The 14,149-nt window shown below is 37.8% G+C and overlaps 1 protein-coding gene across 1 annotated transcript in view; it reads left to right on the forward strand.

The window, feature by feature from the left end:
• The first annotated feature begins 2,434 nt into the window (after nt 1-2,434).
• Nucleotides 2,435-14,149, forward strand: part of LOC109926832 (zinc finger protein 407) — a 149,237-nt gene continuing 137,522 nt past the window's right edge. Inside the window, exons 1-2 of the mRNA XM_048595996.1 lie at nt 2,435-2,536; nt 6,947-7,067. The gene's annotated coding sequence lies outside the window, so the exon portion shown is untranslated. The remainder of the gene's footprint in view (nt 2,537-6,946; nt 7,068-14,149) is intronic.

Here is a 14,149-nt window from a genome sequence, read left to right on the forward strand (position 1 = left end):
AGGATTAGCATTAGATAATAGTGTAAACCAAAGGGTTCAAGTAATGCCATGATCTATAACTAAATTGTTTGTAATAGTCATCTGAAGCCTGAAATGTAATGATTCTCTGATATTTACTTCCATGAACTTGTTTTTTAATAATTTATACTGGGGATCTAATGGAGAATTTGTTTTCACACACTATGTTCCAGGCACACCATGATGCATGGTAGTGTCTACAATTGCGCGCTTAACAACTGTGACTCAATGCTTGGGATGCTTATTGGGTTGTAATCCAAGTTAAATACTGGTAACGTAGCTATCCAAGCAGCTAGGTAATTGTAACTCTAGGTATATTTGATATATAAATCATGGATAAAGAAGAACCTAAAGTAATGAATTGAACAAAAAGATCACTTTAAACAAGTATAGACAAATGCAAGTAAGACAAGAAGTATGCTTCTTATAAATATTATTAAACAAAATTTGACACGGAGCTACACAAGATGAAATTGAGACAAGTGACCAAAACTTGGCCAAAATGTGTTCTCAAGGAGGCAAGAGTGATTCAGAGGCAGAGAGGTTTAGGGAGGGAATTTCTGAGCAAAAGACCTAGCCAGATAAAGGCAAAGCCACCTTGGTCTTGGAGTGATGAAAACCAGGAATGAATGAGATGCTAGAATTGGAGGCGTGAAAAGATCTTCAGGGTCTGTAAGGCTAGGCAAGGTTGGAGAAATTTAAAAACAAAGATGCAAATTATAAAATCCAAGGTATTACGAGACTGGAATCTAGTTTTGGCTAAAGAACATAAGTCTTAGTCCATTAATTGCATTGGTTGTACTCACATTATTCTGCTTGTCAAAGGCTCACATTTTGTTTATACTTAGTTTAGTATGTGGATATATTCCAGAAATTTGCTAAAAAAGAAACTGAAGACAAACCAGCACCTGTTGGTGTTAGACCAGTAAATTATACTGTGTCAAACTCGATGAAGCCAAATACCTTTTTAAATAAATATTTATAATCTGAGTTATTAATAGAAAAAATGAAGTAGCTTATTTTAAGTTTTTCAGAGCAAGAACATGAGCTGCTAATGCATAGAAATGGCACATTCTTTCCAACCCACTGTTTCTAAACAGATATTTTGGCTGAAAATTTTATTTTTGAGGATAATCATTGCATCTTTGTAATTTATTTAGCATGGTTTTGATTTCAGATGAATTTATGGGGGACATATTTGTTAAAAATAATTTCTGGGATTGTTCTCCTTTCACAGACTTACAGTGTCCAGAATTTTAAGGTTTTGCAAACACTACACAGTGCAGAAACATGTTTGGATGCAGGAGATAATGTTTTTTTAAGATGCATTAAAAATTAACATAGCCAGTATTTATACAGAGGGCAACAGGAGTGGTGTAATTCCACTAAGAAAAAATTAGGGTAGAAAGTATTAGGGAATGGCACCTGTTTTGAAACTACACCTTTTACATGCTCATTAGTATGAGAGACTTGATACAGAAAATGCTGGAAATAATTAGCAGGTCAGCAGTGTCTGTGGAGGTAGAAACTGAGGTAATGCCTTAGGTTATTAATCCTTTCTAGCTCTGATGAAAGGTTCATTATGGGCCAGTTTTGGAAGTTTTACACCAGCATTTTGTTTTGTCATTTAATCCTGCCTTTTAGTATAATGTAGACCTTACCTTTCCCAAACCTCTTTTTTTTTCCCCTGTCTCAGAACTTGTAACATCTTTAACTTGTTTCAGTTCTAATAAAAGCTCATCAACCTGAAATGTTCATTCTTTTTTCGCAGACATTGCACGACCTACCAAGTCTTTCCAGAATTTTCTGAATTTACTTCAGATTTTCAGCAACTGCTGTATTTTGCTTTTGACATATACACTAAGGATAATTTTGATGAATGGTTTCAGTATGTGCTCTGCAGCTGCACCCTATTATTGCCTTAGCCTTAGTTGCAGTGCTGTCAAAGGTACCATTGTCATTGTCAGGTGGCTCCAGGTAAAAGTTGAAGGCTTTATTTTACACAGCATTTGGACAGCATTCGATTACTGCTGCTTCGGAAACCTTCCTGCTCTTTCATTGTGGGAAGGCAAGTCAACGTTAAATGACTGGGTTTGTAGAAATTGAGGGGAGGATAAGCAGGATATGCATAAAAACTATTCAAGTGCATAAAGCAGCCCCATCTGGAAGACATCTAACTGAAATGAAGTTGTACAAAACCATTCCGTTGATATTAAAGCTAATTTTTATGGTTCTGACAAGTATGTAATTATGTTCAGTGGTGCTTTTCAGATTTTATCACAGTCAATAAACTGCAGTGGTAATTTCATTCCCATTTGACATATTTACATGGAAACATTTGATTGGAGGAATTAGTAACCCTGAAAGCCTTGATAGATATGTTTTAATGATCTGTGACCTGCACGGTCCCCTTACCTGTTTGTTGTTGCAATAGGGGAGAAGTCGTTCCTGTGTGACCTCTGCGGATTTGCTGGTGGAACACGCCACGCTCTCACCAAACACAGGCGACAGCACACAGGTCAGTCAAAGTCTCCACCTCTTTACAGTAGAACCTACCAGATAAACAAAGAATTGCATGTGACCTGCCTTGGTAGAAGAAAACACAGAGGGATTTCTGTACAATCCAACTGATAATCACTTTGATGTGAAGTTATTGACACAACAAGTGTTTTGTGGAAGGAGACACACTCTGCCTGTGATTTATTTGATTAACTGATGGAAAAGTGAGAGGAAGGGGAAATAATTATTATAATCCTGCATTTTTTCTGTACAGATCTGTGACAGAGGGGTGGATAATTCTGTAATAAAGTTAATGGACACACAACTCCTTATCTACCTAATTTTGACTGCGCACACTCTTTTGTTAGCAATTTTTGCGTTATGGTCAGATGATACCCTGCAGTTGCACATCCTTTATAAAGTGACTTGAATAATGTAGTATAAGGCACACATCAGTATGTTGCCTGTTGTATTTTCCTGTCTGTCTGCCATTTTAAACAAGCTATTCATGGAAGAAGTCATGTGACACTTACTTTTAGAGTCTTTTTTTCTTTCCCTGCAAGTGTGCAAAATCCACTTTTTTTTAAATGTCTCTCTCTCCATTACGCACTGAGTGGAGATTACGCTGTTGACAAGTAACTCACTCAAATCGCAACTAACATATGTTTGTGCAAGCCAATACAAAGTGTGTAAGATTAATTCGGGCACACATGTTAGCTCTCCTGAGTTTTCCTCCAAACCCCACGCACTCCCTTATTTCCTGCGCCCCCCCATTGTGTTTCAAACACTTCAAAATTGTTCTGGAGTCTCATCCATAAATAGTAGATTGATCAAAAGTTTTTGAGAAGATTTGTAGCTCAGGTTGTGGGTGAGGTTGTAGACATGCTTGCTGAGCAGGTATATTTGATTGCAAACGTTTTGTCACCCTGCTAGGTAACATCATCAGTGCACTTCCGGTGAAGCGTTGATGTTCTGTCCCGCTTGTTATTTATATGCCTCGGTTTGCTGGGGTGGTTGGCATCACTTCCGGCTCTATTTTTCAGTGGTTTGAATATCGGGTGCAGTTCAATGTGTTTGTTGTTGGAGTTCTGGTTGGAATGCCAGGCCTCCAGGAATTCCCTGGCATGTCTCTGTTTGGCTTGTGCTATTATGGATATGTTGTCCCATTCAAATTAGTGTCCTCCTTTGTCAGTGTGTATTGAGACCAGTGAGATTGGTCATGTCTCTTGGTGGCTAATTGGTATTTGTCTATCCTTATTGTCAGTTTTCTTCCAGTTTGGCTTATGTAAATGTTTTTCAGCCCTTGCATGGCATTTTGTGTATTACATTAGTTTTATTAGTTGTGGGTATGGGATCTTTTACGTTCGTCAGTAGCTGTCACAGGGTGATTGTTGGTTTGTGGGCTATCCTGATACCTAGGGGTCTGAGTAGTCTTGTGGTCATCTCTGATGTGTCTCTGATGTGTGGTAGGGTGACTAGTCTGGCCATGTTGTGTCGTCTTGTTGTTACAACAGAAACTGAAATACTTAGTTGACAACACTACCCACTCCATCCACTCCTCCCAAGAATTCCTCAACATCATCAAGGACACCAGAATAGAAGAGGACGAGATTATGGTATCCTTCAACATAACAGCGTTATTTACATCCGTAAACATTGACCTAGCCAAAGAGACAATTGACACACTGCTGGACGAATCAGGAAGGCAGGCACCCCACGACACCAACAGCGTCAACAAGGACAGCACCATGAAACTGCTGGATCTGTGCCTCACAACCCACTTCACCTTCAACAACCATATTTTCAAACAAATCAACAGAACACCAATGGGATCCCCATATCAGGACTGATTGCAGAAGCAATAATGCAAAGGTTAGAATGGACAGTGCTCCTCACTATACAACCCAAACTCTGGGTCCGCTATGTAGATGACACCTTCGTGATTATCAAACGCACAAGACTAGAAGAAACCCACTGACACACAAACAACATCCTCACCAGAATAAAATTCACAATAAAAGAAGAAAACCGACTACCCTTCCTGGACTTAATGATAGAACATAAGAACAACAGGGAACTCCAGACTGGCGTATAGAGAAAGACCACACGTACGGACCAGATACTCGATTACACTAGCAACCACCCCAACACCCATAAACGGAGCAGCATCAGGACATTATTCAAATGAGCCACAACACACTGTAGCAACCCGGAATTGCACAAAGCAGAACAGGAGCATTTATATGGAGTTTTTAAAAGGAATGGATACCTAAAAAACACAATCTGCCGTTAGCTCCGCAACAGACCATAACAAGAAGAGACGACACGGCCAGACGCACTAGTCACCCTACTGTACATCAGAGACACATCAGAGATGACCACAAGACTACTCAGACCCCTGGGTATCAGAGTAGCCCACAAACCAAAAACCACCTTGCAACAGCCACTGATGAATGTAAAGGATCCCATACCCACAACCAATATAACTAATGTAATAAACAAAATACCATGCAAGGACTGTGAGAAACATTACATAGGCCAAACTGGAAGAAAACTGACAATAAGGACACGAACACCAACCAGCCACCAAGAGATATGACCAATCTCGCTGGTCTCAATATACACAAAAAAAGGACATGAATTCGACTGGGACAACACATCCATAATTGACAAGCCAAACAGAGACATGCCAGGGAATTCCTGGAGGCCTGGCATTCCCACCAGAACCCCATCAACGAACACATTGAACTGGACCTGATATACAAACCACTGAAAAACAGAACTGGAAAAGATGCCAACCACCCCAGCAAACTGAGGCATATAAATAACAAGCGGGACAGAACACCAATGCTTCACTGGAGGCGCACTGATGATGTTACCTAGCAGGATGACAAAATGTCTGCAATCAACCACACCAGCTCGACAAGCATGTCTACAATCTCAGTAGACTGATCTCCAGGACACTGCTGAGAGCAGACACGGGGGGAAAAAATCTTCAAAAAATATTTAAGGAAAATATTGCGTGCCTTTTAAAAAAAAAATCATATTAACGCTTTCGTTTATTCATAAATTAAAATCTTGGAAGTGGAGAGCAGTGCAATTTAGCTAAAGATGAGGAGCATTCAGTTGGGCACTGAAGGGCCTGTTCATTTCTTAATTTGCTTGCCAAGGAAGGGGACATGAGCCTGGGCGTGTTGGGCAACAATGGAGCCAAAACAGATGTTGAAGTATGAAACTAAACCGAGGTCCTTTTGCTGATGGGTTTATTTATAGAATACAGCAACACACATCTCTGCCTCCTGCCTACCAACTCCAATGTCCCGGCAGTCCAATTTTGTAGGTGTTCATGACACTTAATCAATAAATACCCTTCACCTGTTTATCTTAACTGTAACAGTACAATCAATGTAACATTAACAAACCAGTGATGGGATATGAGAGGTATTCGATGAAACCTCCAGAATACTTTCAACTGGAGTTCCTACTCGCCCCTCCTCGTGGCACAACAGAGATTTCAAGCTCAACAGAACGTTTGAGTTTAAACTGGTGTCCCTAGTGTTCTTGTAGTACCAACACATTGTCCTTCCTTTACTGTCCTTCCTCCTATTTCATGTTGAACAATTTCATCTCCGTGAATAGCAATCGAACAGTGCTGGCAAGGAACCCAAACTGTTGCTCATGAAGACAAAGTCATTTCAACCTGCATAAATAATCAATGTTATAGAAATACCAGAGCTAGAATGGTCTTCTAGACAAATTTTGATATTACTAATGGCTGGGAAAGAATTTCCCATCTTTTTTGTGCTTTTACTTGATTCCTACACTCTAGAGAGGTGGAGTGTTGATATATTGTGAGGTATAAAGTATCTGAATTGTGTGCGACAGATTGAATGGATCAAGGGATCTTTTCCTGCCTGTCATTGTTCGAATGTTTATGTTATTACCGATGGTATAAATGAATGGCAAACGCAACCCAGCATTTGAACTGTGATGTGCTGGCCACCTTCTAAACCTCTTGATTCTTGTTCTTTCTTTCAAATTTTTTTTTTCTTTATAAAACTCTACTGATTGAAATATGGAACGATCTGAAATGTGTTCGTTTTATGTGAAACTTAACTAACCAGGTCTGATAAAAGGTTAATCCAGTCGTGACCATTTAATTGAGAGCTGGTACTATATTATGGTGAAAGATGCAAAAATATGCAATCTATGACTTTTAAAACTTCACGCCTTATAATACAAATATCAAAGGATTTTTGAGATTGTGAACGTGTACTTTATTTTAAGTACATATGATTGGTCTTCAGACTTGGTCAGTAGGTAAATGCTTCAAAAATTAAAACTTTGGTAGCATGGTTTTCTAACCCTTACACTCTGATAATTATCAGAGTCTGTCAGAGATAAAAAATAATGAGCATTCCTTTTGTAGGTGAAAAGCCATTCAAATGTGACCAGTGCAACTTCGCTTCCACAACACAATCTCATCTGACTCGTCACAGACGTGTCCACACAGGAGAGAAACCTTATAAGTGTCCTTGGTGTGATTACAGGTAACAGTTCATTAAACATTAGTTGATGTGAAAAAGATTAAAGGTGATGAGAAAAGGTTTATTCAAATTAAAAATACATTGCCATTTAAGTACATAACCAGCATCAGTAATTACACATTTAATTAGGAATTGCATTTCTCAAATATTGCATTTTTAAGGGTGTTTGGCAGCCAGTTCATGTCTGTTTAATTTCATTATTTGTTTTCAGAAGATGGTTCAGAGTATTTTTTAATTGCATATCAAAGTCTGATGTTTAAATGTGGAAAGATAATGACAAGAATGACTTTCTTATTTAGTAGAAGTTACACTTGTGTTTGAAAGAATTTCCTGAACAAGTTACAAATGCTGATTATGTTGAATTTCATAAATTCAGTCGAAGCTGATTGAATGAATAATCTTAACAAGCAACTGCATTAAATTATTCCTTGTGTATGTTTTACTCAATTCAGTCAGCACCTGAATGAGAGAAACAAATTAACAGATATTAACTTTCTGTCTTTGAAATTCTTCCTGAACAGTTCCATATTTCTGAAGTTCCCTATTTTGTTTCAGATATCAAACATGTTCTATGTTTCTTTTTCCGAGTTTACCTCTTATACATTTCTTGTTTCCTATTGATTTTCCATGCCTAATAATATCTTCAATATTTGATAAACATGCTTCAATTAAAGGTAAATATAAATACACTGCTGCAGCCTTGATAAAAGCATGCACTCTGTCTTTAAAAACGTGATTGCTGTTTTTCGCTTTGTTAGCATTGTTTCAGATCAGAAATACACGGGAGCTGGATCCCAGTTTGGATATATTGGCTCGAAGACCTGTATTGTTCTCTTACAAGCAGAGATGGGTCTTAAAAGATATATTCAAAATTATGAAGGGTTTGGTAGAGTAAATAATGAGGAACTGTTTCCACTGGCAGAAATGTTGATAACTAGAGGACACGGATTTCAGGTAACATTGGGTAGTTGAGAAGAAATTATTTCAGTTATGACCTGAAATTCATGAACAGCAGTGATGCTGGATGTAGATTCAATTGTAAATTTCAATAGAGGACTGGAAAGGAAAAGGTTTGCAAGGGTTTGGGAGCAAGGGCAGATCATGTGCAACTAATTGGAGAGCTAGCACAGAAATGAAGGGATGAATAACCTCCTTTCGTGTTGTATAATTCCACATTCAGGTTCAATATAGATAAAATTAGAACACAATTTCAAAATCAATTCTTTTTCCTATTTATTAGCAGTCTTGAAGTGCAGACAAGAGCGTTTTCCTTTACAACAAGAGAGGAGATAAACTGCAAATGTTGGAAATGACAAAAAGAAAAATTATCTTGCGCTTTTTGTGACCACTTCTCAAAATGCTTTATTCCCCATAAATTACTTTTGAAGTGTAGTTACTGTTTTGTAAAGTAGGAAACAGAGCAAACAACAAGCTCCCAGAAACAGCAACATGCCGATCTGTTTTTTTTTGTGATGTTGGTTGTGCAATAACAGCCAGGACAGTGGATATAACTCCTCTGTTTTTCTTTGGAATAGTGCTATGTGGTCTTTGGTGCCTGCCTACACAAACACATGATTTAATGTCTCATTGGAAAGGTGGTACCTCCTACAATGCTGTACTCCCTCAGCTCAGCGCAGAAGTGTAAGCCTTGGTTTTTGTGGTGAAACTCTGGAGTAGGACTTGAACACGAAACCTTGTGTTCCAAAGACGAGCGTACTGAGCATTGCCACACAATATCTAAAATATAAAGAGAATATATGTTGACAGTATCTGCAAACGGAAAAGACAGATTATTGTAGTTTGTGTTTACATGCATATGAACTGGAAATTGGAGGATTAGCAAATATTTAATGGGACTGAACTGAACAAAAGGTGTAGGGAAGAGAACAGCAAGAAGACATCATGAATCAGGAATAGTGATAGCATTTAATGAATTAGTTCAAGCAAATTTCTTGAAAACCTGAAAGGGATGAAACTGATGGATAATATGTAAGGAGCATCTCGGAGAGGCAATAAAGAACAAAATAGCATGAAAACAGCTGGGTCAGTGAACATGAGAAGGCAAGATGCACATAGCAAAAAAGGGGGCAAGCGCCTGGAGTGGCAAGGAGAAGGGAAAATAAAAGCATTAAGGTTAAAAATGCAAAATATTGTCGAAAACCACTGCAAATCCACCTGTATGAGGAAAGAGGTCCGTATTCTAGAACAAAAACAGAAGATTCTGCAAAAAACTCAACAGGTCTTGCAGCATCAGTGGAGATAGAAGTAGAGTTCATGTTTCGGATCCATTATCTTTTAGCAGAATTGGGAAAAATTGGAAATGGATAAAAGTTTTGAGCATTTGAAAAGGGAGAGGGTGGGAAATAGAACGAAGGGGAAGGTGTATGATAAGATGGAGAGTGGGTGAGATGAAATGATAGATGTATTGAGTAATTATCGTGTATTCTCAGTGTAGCTGCTCCCAACCCCACAAGAAGGCTATTCTAGTTAAATGTCGTATATCACCCACCCCTGCTTCTCCTTAAATACTGACAGATTTGTTGGGTAGTCCCATTTACATGCTTCTGAGAAACTGGAGAAGAAAATGAAGGCCTAAAGTGGGCCAATTCAGTATCCAAATTCCATAACTGTCAAGTTTCCAGGAGAAAGGTACAATGCTTACTCTAAAAGCTTTCACTGAGTTTGTTTAAAACAGCTTAGCATGTCAAAAACAGACGTACTCGAAATGGAAGAGAGACTTCAAGCTATGAGCCACAGGAATATCTGATCGTATTCACCGAATTACTCAATTCTGTTTTATAAATTTTCCAACTAATTTGCATTTGACTATGCCTATATAGGGGCCCATAAAGAAGGCTTTCATTTTTGAGGCAGTTTTTATGACCTCAGGACTTGCCAAAAGGGGTTTCAAACATTAAGTAATTTTTTTTCTTAATATCACATCTCTAACACTGCTGCACTGCCTCAGTATGGGAATTTGCAACAGAGGAACAAATGGCACGCATGTACCCTTGTCCACTCATAAAGGCATGTGCCAGCCTTAAAGGAACGAGCACGGCAAAAGCAAAATAGAGGATAGTTTGACGAGTATGTTTTTAAAAAATGTCTGCAGAACATTAGGAGTATGTCTTCAAAATAATATTTCTTAAAAATTGTAGCATTATCATGGAAATGGAAATATTTTAAAAGGTACCTTTGCACCATTGTAGTTGCATATATTTTCCTGCTTTTGAAATTAGTTTAAACTAGATTTAGGTATTTGCTTATGAAATTACAGAATACAGTGTCATGAAGATATTAACTTGCAGAATTTGTTCAGTGAAGTAAATGATATTCTGTCTGGGAATGCTTAGTTCAGTCACATAGGTTTGGTTAACAGTTTCAGACTGAAATCCCAGTAATTAAAGTCTGTCTGTGTGTGACCATGTGAATACTGCAAATTGAATGTAAAATGAGATAAGTTATTGCACATTTCAGAAGGATCTTGTTACATGTTTTCCGGAGCTCAGTCCTTACAGCATAGACCTGTGTTCTTGGATTGAATAGTCATAGGGGAGTGATTTTGTTTCCAACGTACATATCTTGCATCTATCTGTAAGGTGGTATTTCTGCATTGTATCTTATAAAAGCTAATGGGCATTCACCATGTGTAATATTTACTTGTGCCTCATTGTTTATAACCTTGCTAACCAGTGGTTTATATTTTAAGCATCATTCTCGACCGAACACCACAAGGTACTCTAGAGGTTTAAAGATAAAACCAACTGCCATCACCACGTTGTCCAAACAGCAGGCAGTAAATGCCACCTTGATTATGGTTGTCTGCATTCTATGAACAATGTGATTTTTTAACCACTGTGGTACAATTATCAACTTAGATTCCCAACTTAGAGGTATGGCAGCGTTGATATTGGAGCCAGCAATCATAAAGTAAATCTGCATTTTTGCATGCCATTTGTTGGATGTAAATGTTTGCACCAATTCCTAAGTGTCCTATTCACTTTTTACTAATTCTGAAGCTGAGAGGTTAAAACACAGGGCAGATGTCTGGTGGAGCCCTATTAATTGGAAGTGCTAACAGTATTGCATAGCTATACACAAATGGCTCCTAAACAATGTTCCTTGCCTCATGTTTAGTTTATAATTTAAAAATACATAATTTTTGAATGGGTGTAAAATATTCATATCTAGGATTTTAAAGACCTACATGAATAAGATGTGGGTTTAAATAATCTAAATTATAAATGAATTATTTTTTGAAAATATTAATTATATGAAAAGAGTTTTTGTGTGGGCCAAGAAAGTGCTCTTACTGAAGAGAATGTTAAAAGCAGAATATTGTGCCAGGAGTGATGCAACACAGGGTTTGTTTTGCAAGTGAGGAAGACCCATAATTTATTCATGACACAGGGCACGTTAATCATTATATCTTTATCAGAAGTGAAAAATTCCCAGTATGACACAATTATCAGTCTCCAATCTACTGTTTGTTACTTGGACCTTAATTGTTTCCTTTTTGGAACAAAAGACATGATGTGAATTGTTTTTATTTAAACGTTTGATTATTTTCTACATATAAAAGGTTAAATTTCCCAGTTAAACCTCCAAATCTTCTTTTTTGAAGAGTTTGTAATTGTACATGAAATGCTACTATATTGTTTGTATTAAATATAGAAGATATTTTCACAAATATGTAAGGTAATAGACTAGTGTCAAAAATGTATGGCAGTGTTAATGGTTATGTGCATAGATTGTAAAAAAGCATTTATCAGCATCTTAATATCTAATATGTCTTTCAGAAAGGGAAATCTCATTGCTCAGCTTTGCAAAAAGCAAATAGGTTGTATTGTTTAAAATAACAGTTTATCATTTCCTTTCAAGATGTTGATTTCAACGGTGATTGCTGCTAGGAAGCAGGAGACTTAATTGTTCTCCGTCATATTGTGTGATGTGTTTCATTCTAGAGACACAAATCAAAATGTAACAGTATCTTTTCAATGAAGAAACCTGTCCTGTAAATGAATAAGTAAACAATCGTTACAACATGCTTTTGGGAGTAAGCCAAATCGGCCATTTATAACGTGGATGGGTTAGAATGTAATTCTATTTCTCTCTGTGTTTTGAAACAAAATCGTCTGTTTGGTGCGGAGAAATATTTCTAAGCGCTCTATTTGGTATCGTAGCATTTCCTGTCTTGTGCACCATTACATAGTTTAATCTTGTTGATTTCACATTCTACCAAGTGCTGTTTGTTATTATTGTAGGACAATGGGGCTGTTGAGTAGAGATCCCAATTTACAGAGGGACATGGTCTTGAGTCCTATTGATTCAGAGGGTGCAGAAGATAAAAGATTGGCTGAGATCTGCTTTGTCACTGACAGAATCTTCAGAATGCTAACTAAATTTTACTCTGCTGCTACTTTCACCTAAATGCCTTCAATCTCAACTTCAACGTATATCATATGAAAACAATCACTTATCCTAGTGGATCTGTTTTATTCCCCATTCTCAGCAGGTCCATCCAATCTTGAGCAAACTATCTTAAGCTGTGCATTTGCTGTTATTCCCCCCACTCTTCTCTTCTGTGCTAATTTGGGAAATACAGCATGCTTCAAATCATCAAAGAAAATGGAAAACAATTTAAACGTGCCCTCAGGGTTTAAACTCTGTTAAGTGCCCCTCTCAGCGGCTGAAGGCTACAACAATTCTCTCCTGTCTTTTGTCAAAGCATGGTGTGGCCTCCTGCCAGCTATGTTTAGGATTCTTGGCAATGAGTACAGAAGACCATCTGGAAGAATGAAGCGATAACTTAAAAGATGGTAGAAAAGAGCCCAGGAACCTTTAGATGGATGTGATATAGCCAGGAAGCTCAGTGCTGTTAGGAACAGTCAGCACGTTTTTGTTCAACTTCATCTGTACTGCCATAATAGAGCAGTTCTTTTGAGGTTTGTTTATGATTATGATTAGTGTCTCCTCAGGTTTATGAGAACGGACTGTATGTTTTTGGGATTATATCCACTGATTACTATGAAGTATTACACTTGTAAATATTCGAAGCAAAAGCTGCTCAGGAATCACTAACATATGCAACAAAATATGCAATTCATTTTTCACCGTGACGGAGTGTGACTTTGAAGAGAAGGGAGATAGTGAAATGTCATTGGACTAGCAATCCAGCAGCCAGTTGATGTTCTGGGTGCACAGATTCAAATCCCACATTTGTTGCTGGTGGAATAAAAATCTAGCATTGAAAACAATTGCAGCAATATTTTTTTAGGGATGGATATCTGCCATGCTTACCTGACTGGCCTACCCATGATTCCAGACCCACAGGAATGTGTTTGACTCTTAACTGTCCTTTGAAATGGCCCAGCAAGCCACTCAGTCCAAATCAACTAGGGATGTCAACAATTGCTCATCTCCCATGCAACATTAACACTGTAAAAGATGCCATTTGGTATCTTTTATGATCATTTCATGATTTCTGTATTGGACATCAAGCATTGTTGTAATGATTCAGTCTGTGCCCAATCCTGCACTATTATGTGCAGCTTTTATGGTGTCACAGAGCCATACAGCACAGAATTGTCTCCTAATCTGAGAAAAGATGTTCTGGCTATGGATGGAGTGCAACAAAAGTTTACCAGATTGATTCCTGGGATGATAAAACTGACATATGAAGAAACACTGGATCAGTTAGGACTATAGTCACTGGAGTTTAGAAGAATTAAGGGAGTATCTCATAGAGACCTATAAAATTCCATCAGAACTACACAGGGTGAATGCAGGAGGGATGTTCCTGATGACTGAGGAGTCCAGAACCAGGGGTTACAGTTTAAGGATATTTAAGTAGCCTATTTAAACTGAAATTAGGAAAAATTTCTTCACCCAGAGAGTGGTGAGCCTGTGGAATTCAGTGCCACAGAAAGTGTTTGAGGCAAAAACATTGAATGTTTTTAAGAAGGAATTAGATATAGTCCTTAAGATAAAAGGGTATGGGAGAAAGCAGGAATAGGGTATAGAGTAGCATGATCAGCAGTGAACGTATTGAACGGTAGAGCAGGTTTATGCGCTAAATGCTACTG

The sequence above is a fragment of the Rhincodon typus genome, chromosome 4, assembly GCF_021869965.1.
Source record: "Rhincodon typus isolate 14 chromosome 4, sRhiTyp1.1, whole genome shotgun sequence".
NCBI lineage: Eukaryota > Metazoa > Chordata > Chondrichthyes > Orectolobiformes > Rhincodontidae > Rhincodon > Rhincodon typus.